The 16,095-nt window shown below is 54.4% G+C and overlaps 1 long non-coding RNA gene and 1 pseudogene across 1 annotated transcript; one reads left to right on the top strand and one right to left on the bottom strand.

Moving 5' to 3' along the window:
• The first annotated feature begins 808 nt into the window (after positions 1 to 808).
• LOC145514902 (WW domain-binding protein 4 pseudogene) lies at positions 809 to 2,134 on the top strand (annotated as a pseudogene).
• Positions 2,135 to 5,704: 3,570 nt separating this feature from the next.
• LOC145514388 (uncharacterized) lies at positions 5,705 to 11,503 on the bottom strand. The gene is made up of 2 exons (XR_014060113.1): positions 6,969 to 11,503; positions 5,705 to 6,823 (listed from the first exon to the last, which is right to left on the bottom strand). It is a non-coding gene; the product is annotated as an uncharacterized LOC145514388 (long non-coding RNA).
• Between the last annotated feature and the right edge of the window lie 4,592 nt (positions 11,504 to 16,095).

Below are 16,095 nucleotides of genomic sequence, written 5' to 3'. Positions count from 1 at the left end.
AGATGAGGATCAGGAGTACAGAAGCGAGAGGAGAGACGGGGACAGAAATTGTAGAGTGAAATGGGTCGCGAGTTTTCAAGGGCTCAGAGACAGGTGACAGCAAGAAGAGAGATGGAGCAGGAGGGACACTTGTTAAGGAAACTTACCCAAAACTTACCAATAAGAGAAAAAGGATGGCTGGGGAGTTCTAGCACCGTCTTTAGTAAGACTGCTTCAGGTTGTCTGATTCCCTAAGCAAAGCAACTCTTGATCAGAGTTCAGATACTGTGACGTTAGATGCTAACTTGTAAATGCTTTCGGTCCAGTAGAGAAGGGTACCCCAAGTTTTTTGGGTTTTTTTAAACCACCCTGTAGGACACTAAGACGCCTGCCCACTCCTGTATGGGCACCGCCAATCCGACTTTGCGCTGTTACTTCAGTGTTCGTTTGTTCTTTCACCTTCTCTGTTGTTTCTTCTCGCTCATCTTCCCCGAACCACCTGTGTCATCCTGATAGTTCCCACCGGAGGTAAATACCCCTTTGACACGTGCTCACTGCGTTTGTTTTTAGCGGTTTCAAAAATTAAAATTTTGACAGTCTGAAGGCAACCATTTCTCCCCGAATGTGGAACAGACAGGAAGAAAGAGAAAACAGTGAGACAGACCCAGGAAAGGAAGGCGGTACAAAGGGTGATGGAAAGAAAGAGACCGGGTCCGGGCTCAGAAGCTCCAGTGGGTGTCTCGGTGAGCTGGGCCCCAACTCATCCCTCATAGGGAGTGTGAGCCTCACCCAGGCCTGGGGATGACCCGCAGAGCGGCTGGTCCAGTCCATGGAAGGCTACTGGGAGTCACAACCAGAGAAATTCTGTGAGTACTGCAGGTGCTGGATAGCGGACAATAGGCCTAGTGTTGACTTTCTTGAAAGAGGAAAGAATCATAAGGAAAGTGTGGCAAAGAGGATATGTGAGATTAAACAGGAAAGCCTGCAGAAGGGAAAGGAAGAAGAAAAAGCATCAAAGGAGTTTGCTGCAGTGGAGGTAGCTGCCCTGAAAGGGTACCAACAGGATTTGAAAAGGTTTGGCTCAGAGTCAGAAATTTCAGAGCCAAGCATATCGTTAGTGACCAATGCTGTTCCATTCATCTCTGCGTCAAAGCAGCAGGAAGACAAAAACAGACCCTTCAAAGGGCAGATGAGCAGAATGAGTTATCTCTGAAGGTTACTCTTTCTATTAATGATCTTATCACAGGAGTACCTCAGTGGGAAAAACCTGAAGGATTTCAAGGAAACTTAAAAAAGCAGCAGTGAAGACTGGGTAGAAGGATTAAGTGAAGATGGTTATACATATTATTTTAACACAGAAAGAGGGGAATGCAGATGGGAAAAACCTGATGATTTCATTCCACACGCTGGCGATCTCTTTTCTAGTAAAGTTAATGAAAAGTTACTTGGTACCCTGGAAGAGTCCAAACTATCAGATTCACGTAGTGACTGATGGGGGAACAGGAAGCAAAAAGGGGAGGGGGAAGGAAAGGTCTCTACAGCAAAAGCTGAAAATAAAGTTTAAGGAAAAGAATAAAAATAGTGATAAAGATACTGAGCCAGAAACAGAAAGAAAAAAAATACCTGAAGGAAGAGTTCATCAGGTCCAAATGAAGAAAAATCCAAAGCTCATTAGAAAAAAATATATGTCAGGGGCTTCCCTGGTGGATCAGTCAGTGGTAAATAATCTGCCTGCCAGTGCAGAAGACTGGATTTGATCCCTGGTCTGGGAAGATCCCGTTTGTTACAGAGAAGCTAAGCCCATGCACTGCAACTATAGAGCCTGTGCTCTAGAGCCCAGGAACACTACTGAAGCCCACAGCCCTGGAGCCCATGCTCCACAACAGAAGTCACCACAATGAGAAGCCCACGCACTGCAACTAGAGAGTAGGCCCCGCTCTCTGCAACGAGAGAAAAGCCTGTGCAGCAACGAAGACCCAGCACAGCCCAAATAAATACAATTAGAAAAAAAATAAAACCCATATGGAGAATGGGGAGAAATTAAACAAGATGTTGAGTCCCATGAGGAGGTAGATTTGGAACTTCAAAGCGCTGAAAATGGTATGTATCAACTTTGGAAGTTGATGTTGGTGGGGAACCCAAAGTGGTCTCCTGAAGTTTGTGCAAACTCATGTCCATTGAGTCAGTGATGCCATCCAACCATCTCATCCTCTGTCGCCCCTTTCTCCTGCTCTCAATCTTACCCAGCCTCAGGGTCTTTTCCAGTGAATTGGCTTTTTGCATCTGGTGGTCAAAGTATTGGAGCTTCAGCTTCAGCATGAATCCTTCCAATTAATATTCACGGTTGATTTCCTTAGGATTGACTGGTTTGATCTTGTAGTCTTAGGGACTCTCAAAAGTCTGTTACTGAAAGAATGTGTGGTGGGTCCATCTCCTCGCTGCTCAAAAGCCAATAAACAGGCCAGCTTGGTAGAAAGGAACGTTTGCTTTATATCAGATGCTGGCAACTTGCGGGGGGGGGGGGTTGGCCTCGGACATCTGTCCAAAGGCGGACTCCTGCCCCCACCCCCACCCCCAATAAGCAGGGGGCAAGAGCTTTTATAGACAGAGGAGGGGGTGGCTACATGCAGAAATCGCACAGTCTTCTCTAACAGTCATCTTCAAGTTGGTCATCAGTGCTCTGACCAACATGATCTTGGTTGTTTTAGGTACAGTTAATCTTCAGTTCTAGGGTCCATTTGTTCCCATTTCTTTGCAGCCAGTTCTTGGAACTGTGGCAGCTCATGTTGTGGGTGTAGTCTGGTCATCAAGTAGTTCTCCCACCTGGTGTTTTGGTATCTATAAGACAGCTCACAGGATATGGCTCAGAATATTATCTATAGCCCTTGAGAAAGAACTGAAGGTCCTTGACTATGCTTAATGAATACATTATTATTATTTAGTCTCCTTTGTTTTAGCATTTCTCTCTTCTCTGATTAAACTTATTCTTTGACTAAAGTTTTGCACAGAACAAAAGGCAGGCACAGGACTTGGGGGTGGGGGTGGGGGTGGGGGTGGGGGTGGGGGGGTGGGGCAAGGACCATATAATCCTGCTCCGTTTCAAGTCTTCTCCCACACCAGAATTCGAAAGTATCAATTCTTCAGCGCTCAGCCTTCTTTATGGTCCCACTTTCACATCCATACGTGAATACTGGAAAAACCATAGCTTTGACTATACGGATCTTTGTCGAATTTTAAACCAGCTTTTCCCTCTCCTCTTTCACTTTCATCAGGAGGCTCTTTAGTTCCTCTTTAATTTCTGCCATTACAGTGGTATCATTGGCATATCTGAGGTTATTGATATTTCTCCAGGCAATCTTGATTCCAGCTTGTGATTTATCCAGCCTGGCATTCCACAGGTTACTAGCATATATATAAGAAAATTACAGCTTATTAAAAACTTCATGAAATAGGAGGAAAAGAAAAGAAAATGACGGAAAGCAGACGGCAGAAAAGACAGGAGGAGGAAATTAATAGGCAAGAAAGCCATCCTTGGACAGACACGGCTTTGAGCTCCCCCGCCTGGACTTAGCGCTGGGCGGGCTCCTCACAGAACTACATTTCCCGGCAGGCCCTGGGCGACCAGCAGGCGCGCCGTGGGGGCGGGACCCACGCGGCCCCCTCCAATACTGGTCGTCGCCCGGCAACCTCCGCCTCCACCGCTAAAGATGAAGGCTGGGCTCGGCCAGCGGCGAATGAGGCCGGAGATGAGGAGGCTCTGCAGCCCCGCCGGCCCAGTTGAGGCAGCTGGCCCATGTCGCGGTCCGGAGGTGAGGGTGGTCGGCCGCGCGGAAGCCGGGGCTCCGGGGGAAGGGCCCGAGGCGCCCATACACTCGGTTCTCGTAGGGGGAAGGGAACGGACGCGCGGGAAAGGGGCCAATGGGAGTCTTCAGTGGCCCCGCCGCCTTCTGGGAAATGTAGTCTCGCGCATCCCTCCACAGCGGGCTTGGGGACTTTCTAGAGGGCGAGGGAGAGAATGTGTGAATATACGGGGGAGTTTAAAATTGTGGGTGAGCAAAAGCTCAACATTCAGAAAACTAAGATCATGGCATCTGGTCCCATCACCTCATGGGAAATAGATGGGGAAACAGTGGAAACAGTGTCAGACTTTATTTTTGGGGGCTCCAAAATCACTGCTGATGGTGATTGCAGCCATGAAATTAAAAGACGCTTACTCCTTGGAAGAAGGATATGACCAACCTAGATAGCATATTGAAAAGCAGAGACATTACTTTGCCAACAAAGGTCCGTCTAGTCAAGGCTATGGTTTTTCCAGTAGTCATGTATGGATGTGAGAGTTGGACGGTGAAGAAAGCTGAGCGCCGAAGAATTGATGCTTTTGAACTGTGGTGTTGGAGAAGACTCTTGAGAGTCCCTTGGACTGCAAGAAGATCCAACCAATCCATCTTAAAGTAGATCAGTCCTGGGTGTTCATTGGAAGCACTGATGTTGAAGCTGAAACTCCAGTAGTTTGGGCACCTCATGCAAAGAGTTGACTCATTGGAAAAGATCCTAATGCTGGGAAGGATTGGGGGCAGGAGGAGAAGGGGACGACAGAGGATGAGATGGTTGGATGGCATCACCGACTCGATGGACATGGGTTTGGGTAGACTCCAGGAGTTGGTGATGGACAGGGAGGCCTGGTGTGCTGCGATTCATGGTGTCACAAAGAGTTGGACACGACTGAGCGACTGAACTGAACTGAGGCGAAGGCATCGATATGGAGAGAGAGGGACGGGCGCGTGACTTGTTTGGAATTCGAGGCCTTTTTCCTGGAAGCCTTCCCCATGCCCACACTTCTGTATGCCAAGTGCAGCCCATGGGTCCCTGGAGGTACTCTTCGTGGGTGCCATAGACACTCCCCAAAACACAAAGACCTGTCAGGCATGTACCTGTCCTTGTTTTTCACACGTATTCCTTCAAAAAACTTTTACTGTTTTGACCAGGTGCTGCTTTCACATGGTTCGAAATGCAAAAGGGACAAAATGAGAAGTTGGCCGCCCTCCAGTGCACTTCATTTGATAAGTTAGCACATGACCGTAGACTGCTTCCAAAGTGCCAGGCTTCCCCGCTAGGGACCCAGGGGAGTACTCTGCAGGCACAGCTCCAGCCCCAAGGCAGTGTGTGATGGATGCATGATAAAGGTGGGGAGGGCTTCTCTGATCAGGTTACCCTTGAGCAGAGACCTGCAGAAGAAGGAATAAGCCCCGCCTATTAGAGGGAAGAGCAGCCTACTGTGGTCCAAAGAGCCACGGTAGCAAAGGCCCTGGGCTGGGGGTGCCCTTAGCCTGCCCTAAGGATGTGGTCAGGAGTAAACAAAGGAGAGGAGGCTTATAGGCCCTTGACAAAGCTGGTGATGACTGTGGCTTTGACTCAAGGTGGGAGGCCTGGGAGGACCCTGAGCAGAAGAGCCATTGGTTTTTTGGGGGGGAGGGCAGCACTTCGCAACTTGTGGGAACCCTAGTTCTCCAGCCAGGGATCAAACCTGTGCCCCCTGAAGTGGAAGTGTGGAGTCTTAACCACTGGGCCTCCAGGGAATTCTCCCGACTTGTGTGGAGAAGTTGGCTGCTGTGTGGAGAGCCACCTTCTCTGTACCCAGGCGCTCCACAGTGGTGGCATGATTTAAGGAAGTTTCCTTCTGTGTTAGTTTCCTGTCATGGCTGTACCATATTACTACAGACTTCAGTGGTTTCAAACAACACAGATTTATTACCTTAGGAGTTTGGAGCTCCGAAATCTGCAGCAGGTCTCCTGGGCTAACATCAGGGCACTGGCAGGGCTGGTTCCTTCTGAAGCTCTAGGTTTCAGGGGTCACATTGCCTTCTCTCTTTTTTTCTCACATTGTCTTCTGAGTGAGTGAAATTTTTTGCATCCTCTTACAAGGATCCCTGATTACGTGTAGGGCCCACTTGGATGACTCAGGATAATCTCTGCCTCTCAAGATTATTATCTTAATCACACCTGTCCCTTTTGCCTTGAAAGGTCATTTACTCATGGTTTCCTGGGATTAGAATGTGGATGTGTTTAGGAGGCTTTATTCAGTCTCTCACTGAGTGAGAAGCATGGAGATGCTCCTGCTCATCAGTGTCTGTGAGGTGGGTCAGGATTTCTAGGCTCTCTTCGCATTCCCTTATGGTTTCAAGAGTTTTGCTGGGGGAAGAGCAAAGTCTCCTGGCAGATGTTTTTGTTTTTTTGGCATGTTCAGCCTCTTCATTTATTTTTTAATTAGAGGATAATTGCAATATTTTGATGGCTTTTGCCAAACATCAACATGAATTGGCCGTAGGTACACATATGTCCCCTCCTTCTTGAATGCCCCCCCCCTCACATCCCTCTAAGTTGTCACCAAGCACCGGCTTTGGGTTCCCTGTGTCTACATCAAACTCCCACTGGCTCTCCATTTCACATATGGTAACGTAGACACTTCAGTGCTATTCTCTTAAATCATCCCACTCTCCTTCCTCCACTGTGTCCAAAAGTCTGTTCTTTATGTCTGTGTCGCCTTTGCTGCCCTCCAGGAGACCTCTTTTTGATCTCATAAATGAAAACTAAGCGAAATGCTCCTCTGGTTGCAAAGAATGCTCAGAAGTGTGTATGCAGTTTGCTTCGCATTAGGGAGAGAAGGGACTGGACCTGCCTCCGAGGCAGTGGTCCGCAAGGCTGCGGGCCCTAGGTCAGAGCATGGGAGGGCCAGGCGGTGGTCTCGGCTGTCTCGGACTCACAGTAACTCCCGTGTGTTCCCCTCTTCAGGCAGAGATGGCATGGCAGGAGAGGCCGAGGGGCCACTGTGGCACGGCGCTGGGTACTGCGGACGGGCAGAGGGAAGAGAGCGTGTTGAGGTGCATGGCTCGGGGAGGCAGCCTGAAGCCCCCCCAGCCGCAGGGCTTGGGGAAGGCACCCCTCGGGATTGGCCTCCGCCACAGTGCCAAGCGGGACCGTAAGTCCATTACCCTGCACGTGAAGCTGGAGGTACTTCGGCGCTTTGAGGAGGGGGAGAAGCTGACGCAGATTGCCCGGGCCCTGGGGCTGGCCACCTCCACGGTCGCCTCTATCCGTGTCAACAAGGACAGGATCCGGGCCAGTTCTCAGGCAGCCACGCCCGTCTGCGCCACGCAGCTCACGCGCTGCCGGGGCGTGCTGATGGGCCGCATGGAGCGCCTGCTGAGCCTGTGGATCGAGGAGCAGAAGCGGCAGAACCTGCCGGTCAGCACGCTGCTCATCCAGGACCAGGCGCGCCGGCTCTTCGCCCAGCTGCAGCACGAGCAGGGCGGCGGCGGCCAGGCCGAGACCTTTGGGGCCAGCAATGGCTGGTTTGCCCGGTTCAAGGTGCGCCACAACGTGCTGCTGACGGACGAGCCCGCCGTGGCCGACGCCCAGGCTGCCGCACGCTACCCGGCAGTGCTGCGCGCCATCCTGGAGGAGGGCTGCTACTCACCGCGGCAGGTCTTCAACGTGGACGAGACAGGCCTGTTCTGGAAGCGGCTGCCTGAGCGCATGCTTCTGGCGCTGGAGGGGACAGCTGGGCCCGGGCCCAAGGCCTCTAAGGACCACCTGACCCTGCTACTCGGTGGCAATGCGGCTGGTGACTTCAAGCTGAAGCCCCTGCTGGTGTACCCCTCTGAGAACCCGCGTGCCCTCAGGGGCTGCTCCAAAGCCAGCCTGCCTGTGGTCTGGCGCTCCAACCGCAACGACTGGTTGACGCCTGTCATCTTCCAGGAGTGGTTTACTAGCTGCTTCTGCCCCGCTGTGGAAAGCTACTGTGCTAGCCACGGCCTCCCACACCGTGCCCTGCTGCTGCTGGACAGCGCGCCCTGCCACCCTGCCCACTTGGGTGGCCTCTCGGCCCACGTGCGAGTCGAGTTCCTGCCCAAGAACACATCCACCCTGATCCAGCCCATGAACCAGGGTGTCATCACCACCTTCAAGGCCCAGTATCTGCGCCGCACACTCAGCCAGCTGGTCCAGGAGACGGGTGGTGCAGACCGGCTCTCCATGTGGGAATTCTGGCGCAGCTACACTGTCATGACCGCTGTGGACAACATCGCTGAGGCCTGGGCGGAGCTGCAGCCTGCCACCATGAACAGTGCCTGGAGGAAGCTCTGGCCCGAGTGCGTGCTGGCTGGTGCTCCCGAGCCCAGCGCCGTACCCCAGCTCCCCTGCAGCATTGTGGCACTAGCCAGCCGCGCAGGCCTGGGGGACGTGGCCGAGGCCGACATTAGCCATCTGCTGCAGGCCCACGGGGAGCCCTCGCCCACCCCCCTGGGTATGGATGGTGGGCATGTCCGTGGCTCTGGGCTGCCCTGCCAGGCTGGGCAGGGCCTGGCCTCTAGAAGACCGGAGTCAGAGGCCACAGGGGGTGCGGAGGCCGAGGATGCAGGTGTGGGTGCGCTGTGCCCCGAGCACCTGGCCCGGGCCCTGTCCCACTTTGCCGCTGGCCTGCGAGTCCTCTCAGAGAACGATCCCAACCGGGAACGCAGCCTGCAGGTGTCCCGGGCTGTCCACTGTACCCTTGCCCACCTCCGGGAGCTGCTCCAGGAAAGGAGGCGACAGGCTCGGGCTGCTGCAGGGCCTCCACAGGCCCCATGACGGTGGCAACAGAAGAGTCGTCAGGAAGCCTGCACTCAGCCCAGATGGGGCCCGTGGAGGGTGGGTGAGTGGCCACGGGCACAGACTCTTTAAATGGACAGACCTCTTTAAATGACCTGTATGATTTGAGGCTTGGGCCTGATTGCAGATGCGCTTTGTCTGATGAGTTTTGTTTCTGGAGGGTAGACCCTGCCACGTGTCACTCGTGGTTTTCATACCTCATGCACGGCCAACTTTGTACAGTGGCACACAGAGCACCAGGCTTGAGGGCGGTGTTTTCTGATTGGCAGATGAGCTGCTGGACCCAGGAGTGCCCACCCATGTCAGAGACACACCCTGTAGAACAGTAGTTGCCAAGCACAGCCCACCAGAGCAGCCTTCCTTGTGGTGAGGGGCCACGGTTGAGACGAGCCTCTCCTGTTTGCCAGCCCTGACTGTCTGTGCCCCACTGTGACTTCCCACCAGTTCTGGATGGGGGCTTCCTACTCTCCTGGCTCACCTTCCATGCCATCCTCACCCCTTTGGGCTTCCATGACTTGTGTTATCTGAGCCTCCACTGCGCCAGAGCCTATGGGCATGTGCGGCTTTTGATACCAGGTATCATTCCTTGCTTTCTTCCCTGGGTTTCTGTGCCGTGGTTGTCTTGGCTTCCCTCTAGCCTCTGAGGCTGAACCTTTTGTCATTTTGATGGTCTCCCAGATCTAGAGCTCTTTGAAAAACCTGTCATTCCTGAGGGTTCAATGGCTTCAACATGCAGCTGGTTCTCCCGTCCCCTTGTTGTTGGTGTTCAGTCTCTGTTGTGTCTGGCTCTTTGTGACCCCTTGGGCTGCAGCACGCAAGGCTTCTCTGTCTGACATCTCCTGGTGCTGTGCGTGCTAAGTCACTTCAGTCATATCCAACTCTTTGCCACCCTATGGATTATAGTCCACCAGCCTCCTCTGTCCATGGGATTCTCCAGGCAAGGATACTGGAGTGGGTTGCCATGCCTTTATCTCCCTGAGTCTGCTCAAAGTCATGTCCATTGAGTTGGTGATGCCATCCAACCATCTCATCCTCTGTCACCCCCTTTCTCCTCCTGCCTTCAGTCTTTCCAAGCATCAGCGTCTTTTTCAAGTGAGTCGGCTCTTTGCATCAGGTGGCCAAAGTATTGGAGCTTCCACTTCAGCATCAGTCCTTCCAATGAATATTCAGGGTTGATTTCCTTTAGAATGGACTGGTTGGATCTCCTTGCAGTCCCAGGGACTCTCAAGAGTCTGCTCCAGCACCACAATTCGAAAGCATCAATTCTTGGGCGCTCAGCCTTCTTTATGGTCCAACTCTCACATCGGTACATGACTACTGGAAAGATGATAGCTTTGACTAGATGGACATATGGACCTTTATCAGCAGAGTGATGTCTGAAGCACACTGGGGTATCTGCCTGAGTCTGCAGACCTACCATGTGGACTGTCAACACAGAGTCTGCAAGGGAAGGCGTTCTTGTACCGCAGCTAGATGAGCCCCAGGTGGTGAGACAGGGCTGTCTGGCCTCGACTCCTTTCAACACAGGTACCTGCATGTGCCCATGTGGGTGCACATGCACGTACACACGCACCTGCATGTACACACACGCCCACATGCACACGCTGACACACCAAGAGTAAAATTGGGAGAGAGCATTCCTGTCACCCGGCTAGCACTTGCGGCGGTGGGCCCGCTGTCACCACACATAAGCAGCCTGAGCCAGGGTGAGGACCAGCCTTCTAGGAGGAAAGGGCAGATGTGACCCCTGTCCGGCTTTCCTGGCAAGAGCAGCAAAAGGGATGGCAAAAAGAGAAGGTGCTTTGCTGAGGAGCCTGGTGACTGACTGGATTAATAAATTACACAAATTATGGGCACTTGTAAGGTGCTGGGTGTGGGGAGACCAGGGTGGGAGAGACTGGTTTCAGAGCTGCCAGTCTAAAGGTGGTCATATTCTGTGTGACAATGGCTATGACGGGCAACTGTTGAGGCACCCAAATCCAGCTGGGGCCAGAGGAGAGGACTGATAGGGAAGGCTTTCTGGGAGGTGGTGCCCAGCTTTTGGAAGCCGGTCATTTCAAAATGCCAGGCATCAGACAGGGACCTGTTGAGGCGGCCCAGCATGGTGTGGCTGGTAAACGCCTGCGGACGGGGAGGCAGGAGCTGCCCCGGTGGAGCTGGAGTGTGGCCCAGCGGCTGGAGGAGACAGGTGACCCGGTGGGAGGAGATGCCACATCCTAACGGAGGGAGGGGTAGAGACGCAGGTGAGGTCGTGAGGCAGGCCATGGCGGAGAGGCCGCGCGCGCGTGGACCCATCGGCTCCTTTCCTCAGAACCAGGGACAGGACCCGACCTCAGCCAAAGCGCAGTGGAGCGCTGGTCTCAGGGCCCTGAAGAACTCCATTCCCCAGCTGCCCCCTGGAAAATGTAGTATCCGCAGCTGGGCTGGGAAGGTCTTGTGACAAGCCAAGGACTACATTTCCCGGCGGGCCTCAGAGGCGGAGCCGGGCTCGCGCCAATTCCACTTCCCGGCGCGGAAGGTTGTCAAAGAGCTGCAGAAGCGTCGGGTTACCCCCACTCACCTCCGCCGGCCAGCGTGCAGTGTCGTGGGGAGGTGGCTGGGTGCTCGGGAGAGGGGGCGAGGGGCGGGGTGGGAACAAGCCTCCGGAAATAGTCCGTGGGGTAGCCAGGAAGCTCCTGGTCCTGGGACCCCAGGGTGTTTGGTCGTCGTTTCTGCACGGCGGCGTTGTTCCACGCCTAGTTCCTGAGGGCAGTGAGTCCGCGGGAGACAGCAGGCGCGTGGGGAAAAGCCCGGGGCAGGGTGTGCAGCTGGCCAGAGGGCGCGGGACAAGAGGGCAGAGGAGCACCAACCGCTCCCTGAGGTCCTCAGCGATTTCCTCGGATCGGCGGCGCGGGGGCTGCTGGGACATGGAGTCCGGCGGGACTGGGCCTGTCCCGGAAGCGAGTCGCGGCCCGGAAGTGATCCGCGAGGAGCTGGGCTCTGGCCGCGCCTCAGGGTCAGTCCTTGTGCATCAGAGGTGGTCGCTGCCTCAGTGGAGTTTCTGGGCCTCCGGCCGGCGGCTCCCATTTCTGTGCACACACTCGGTCAGCTCTTCCGCCCAGCTCTTCCGCCCAGCTCCCCCTAAACGCACCTCCCCTGAGAAGTCTTCCTGGATTTCTGCAGCTCAGGCCACCTCCCTGCTCCCGCTACACCTGTGCGCGTGCCCACCTGAGGTGAGAGTGCAGGCTGGTCGGGGCAGGGTATTCGGGGTTCAGAACCCGGGTGTTTGGGCATTGTTGGACCGGGCGGCCTGGTTCAGGGGAGCCCTGACAAACCCTGTTAAAGCCATGCATTGGCACGGAAAATGATCTGTGTTCTTAAGTTACAGTGGTAGCAAATGACCGGTGGAAAGAAAGAAATTCAGATGCTTTGCAGACGTTACAAAAGGAAAAGCAGATGTCTTCCTCCAATTCCTTTCCCCAGAGTTGCCAGCTGAGGGGTTGCTGGTTTTCAGGATCTTTTGGTGAACACTTAATAGCAGTAGCTCCTGTTTGCTGTTTGGAAATTTTACCATTGAACAGGACCGGGCCCCAAAGGAGCCTGACGTGAAGGAAGGAAGGCCCTCAGGGTAGGCCCCCGCTCTCGCTCTGCCTGTGTGGCTGCTCTCCCTGTCCCCAGCTGCCATCGTGGACTTCTCCCTTCTGTCACTCTTTCCAGTGCCCCACAGACTGCATCCCGCACTCGGTCCCTGGGCTGGGACCCTCCCTGGTCCCTGGGCCTCGGCTGGTTCCCACCGACACCTCTTCTTGGCTGCTAACCGGGTTTTCTGTCACTGAGACACTGCACATGTCCACGCTCCCTCCGCAGGAGCAGCCCTCCTCCTTGGCCCAATCTGGCCTGAACTCCTAAAGGCTTCCCTCCAGGACCCTGTCCCTCACTGTCCTAACCAGGTTCCCAGTGTGAGGTGTTCTCAGCCAGCTGCCCAGTGGCCGGGTTTGGGGATGCTCTCCCTCACGGCAAGTGGCCTTGCAGGGTGTAAGTGGTTGGAGGGGTGTGGGTGGTTCACAGCCCTGATTGGGGGTGTGTGTGTCCCAGGAAGACGGTGCGTGTGGCTGAGTGAAGACTGGGAGGCCAGCTTCCCCACGCCTCACCATGGCAGCCCACTCGGCACCCTTCGGTCAGGAGGAGCTTGTGATCATCAAGATGGAGGAGGACGAGGACGTCCCGTGGGATCCGGAACCGTTCTCCAAGCCTCAGCCCCACCCCCCGCTGCCTGCTCTCGGTTGGGACCCCCGGCTGTGCTTCCGGGGCTTCCGCTATGAGGAGGCCGCGGGGCCCCGCGAGGCGCTGGCCCGGCTCCGGGAGCTGTGCCGCCAGTGGCTGCGGCCCGAGGTGCACTCCAAGGAGCAGATGCTGGAGCTGCTGGTGCTGGAGCAGTTCCTGGGCGTGCTGCCCCCCGACACCCGGGTCTGGGTGGAGTCCCAGTGCCCCGAGAGCGGCGAGGAGGCTGTGGGGCTTGTGGAGGACCTCGCTCGGATGTTTCAGGAGACTGGTGAGCCCCAGGGCCCGGGCTGGGGGCAGGGGAATGTGCAGGGGGACCCAGCCCATGACCCTTGGTCCTGAGTGCCTGCTCGCTGTGCCCCGGCTCTCTGTGTCCTCATCGCTGGGAAGAAGAGTCAGAAGCCGTGACCTGTTTGGAGACTTTCCTCATCTGTGAGCCTCCCAGAGGTGTGAGCCTGTAGTTGGCGTGACATTTCCCCTTCTGAGGGTGCTCTGGGCCTTCTTTCTCTTTTCCTTCTCGGTGAATTCACTGAGTGCATGGCATGTGCCAGCCCTGTGGATCCAGCAGGGAAGGGAGAGAGCGCAAGGTCCTTGGCCTGGTGGAGCCCAGTCTGGTTTGAGAGCTGGACCATGAGACCCTCCAGTCACAAGCAGGGTGTCCTCCTTTGTCTGGAGGGAGTGGAGAAAGCCCGGCCAAGGGTGGCTTTGCGGTTTGTGCGGTATGATGTCTTCACCTGGGTCTGGGTGGGCACTCACACGGCTGAGGAGGTGGCAGCCACTTGGCCCGCAGGAGGGGTAGCCGGTGACGGCCAGCAGTGCCCGTGCCTTTGTGTACTTGTTCACTCACAGTGTCTGTGCGGCCCCTTTGCCTGCTTGGGCCTTTGTATCAAGGGGTGGAAACCATAGCACTTCAACAACAAAACAAAAACTCATCTGTAGTCAGCTGTAACACACGTGTCAAAATACCGTACAGTTCATAGGTTTTAGTACAACCCTCACCCATGTCTAACACCATAGTGTAATCACCTTCAGATGAACTCTGTGCCCAGCAGCAGTCACTCCCCATTCTGCCCTCTCCCAGTGCCTTGGCAGCCACTAACTGCTTGATGTCTCCTGTGTACTTTCTTACTCTGGATGTCTTAGTAAATGGAGTCATACGGTGTGTGGCTTTGAGGATGGGCTTCTTTCATTGAGTGTAATGTTTTCAGCGTTCATGGTGTAGTATGTCAGTATCTCACTCGTTTTTATGCCTTGTCGTATCCAGTTGTATGGTTATAGCACATTCTGTTTATTTAACTGTTAATGGATATTTGGGTTGTTGGTACCTTTTGGCTGTTATGATAAATGCTCATGTGAACTTATGTATACTTTGTTTGTGCAGACAGATGTTTTCATTCAGGGTCCCCAAGACCACCCTTAGGCTTAGTGATTTGCTAGGAACTGCAGGAATCGACAAGACTGTTATAGTCATGGGTGTCGTTTATTACAGTGAAAGGGTGCAGATTAAAGTCAGCAGTGGGAAAAGGTGCCCAGTCTGCGAGACACCAGGCATGAAGTTCCGGAGTCCTGCCCTGCGGGAGCTGTGCGGGTCGTGCTTAGTGCCCCTGGCAGCGATGTGCAGCCGCATGCCTAGGGTGCTGTCCCCCGGGGGGCTTGCCTGCTGTTACCAGGCAGAATCTTCCAAGGGCTTTGAGGTCCCCTACTGGGAGCAGATCAAGGGCCAGACTTGCTGGGAGCGTGCGGGGTTTGGACAGGCTCAGGCCTGCTGACACAGCTCTTTACCGACTACCCAGCTGCAGCCGAAGGAAGCATCTGATGACTGTTTCCTTGGCGTTTCAGTGACTTGGGTTTCAAAGGCCTTGGGGGTACTCTTGAGGTCGCATGTGTGTGTGGGTCAGAAGGGGCTGCCGCCTTCTGTGTGAGTCCGAGGGCAAGCGAGGTCTCATCCAACTCTGAGTCCCCAGCCAGTGTCCAGCCGCACATTGACCTCTGGGTGTCCGACCCCTGTGTCCGCGGGGCGGGGCTGCAGACACTAACGCTCCCCTTCCCCCTCAGCCCTGGTCCAGGCCCCTCCTGAGGACCAACAGCTTGGAGACCTCACAGAGCCGGCCAAGCCCTTCTCGGATGGAGCTCAGGTGAGCTGTGAGTCCTCCACAGTCAGAGATGCCATATCCTGCTGAACTCTGCCCCCAACCCTTCTTCACCCCAGTCCCGGGAAGGTCACCATAAGCAGCTGTGCCCAGCCCCACCTCGCCTCCCACCCCCGGTCCCTCACCCTTGGGCTGGGCCCTGCCTGGCACCCTGGTCCAGGCTCACACCATCATATACAGAGTTGAGTAAGTCCCTTGTATATGAATTTGCCGGTTGCAAACTTTTGAAGATGTGAACATGTGTTTGCATGTCCAGTCATGTAAGTTCACGTGTCTGGGGTACATTGTCACATGCGTGCAAGTTCTACACGGGGTTGTGCGTTTGTGTACTTCACAGTACAGTAGTACAGTATCTTTATTTCAAGCCCAGGATGTCTGGAAGCAAGCGTAAGAGCAGCGGTGATGTAGCTGGTACTACTAAGAAGCGCCATGCGATAACGATGGAAACGAAAGTGAAGATAATTGAGAGAGTGGAGCGAGGTGAAAAGATGACAGATGTCGCTCGTTCGTTTAACTTGAACCGTTCAACCATCGGCACGATCGTCAAGAACAAGGACAAGATCCTGGAACACGTGAAGTCTGCTGTGTCGATGATGTCGACGATCATATCCAAGCGGCGTGGGAAAGCGATGGAGGAGATGGAGAAACTTCTCAGCGTGTGGTTGCAGGACCAGCATCAGCGTCGAGCCCCGCTCAACATAATGCTGATTCAAGAGAAAGCTAAAAGCCTGTATGAAGACCTGAAGAAGAAATACGGGGAAGAATCAGACGGCCCGTCTTTTAACGCCAGCTGTGGCTGGTTTTATCGGTTCAAGGCCAGAGTCAACCTTCACAACGTAAAAGTAAGTGATGAGACAGCGAGTGCAGATATGGCTGCTGCCCAGGAATTTCCCGACATGCTTCGAGAAATTATTGATGAAGGAGCATATTTACCAGAGCAGGTTTTTAATGTGGATGAGACAGGACTGTACTGGAAGAGGATGCCAGACCGAAGTTACATCAGTAAGGAGGAAAAGCTGCTGCCGGGCTACAAAGCAGCAAAGGACAGGCTGACTCTGCT

The sequence above is a fragment of the Giraffa tippelskirchi genome, chromosome 7 (assembly GCF_054371585.1).
Source record: "Giraffa tippelskirchi isolate mGirTip1 chromosome 7, T2T-mGirTip1v1.2.pri, whole genome shotgun sequence".
In the NCBI taxonomy this organism is placed as follows: domain Eukaryota; kingdom Metazoa; phylum Chordata; class Mammalia; order Artiodactyla; family Giraffidae; genus Giraffa; species Giraffa tippelskirchi.
Note: the sequence above shows the minus strand (reverse complement) of the source record. Positions and strands in the feature narration are given on the sequence as shown.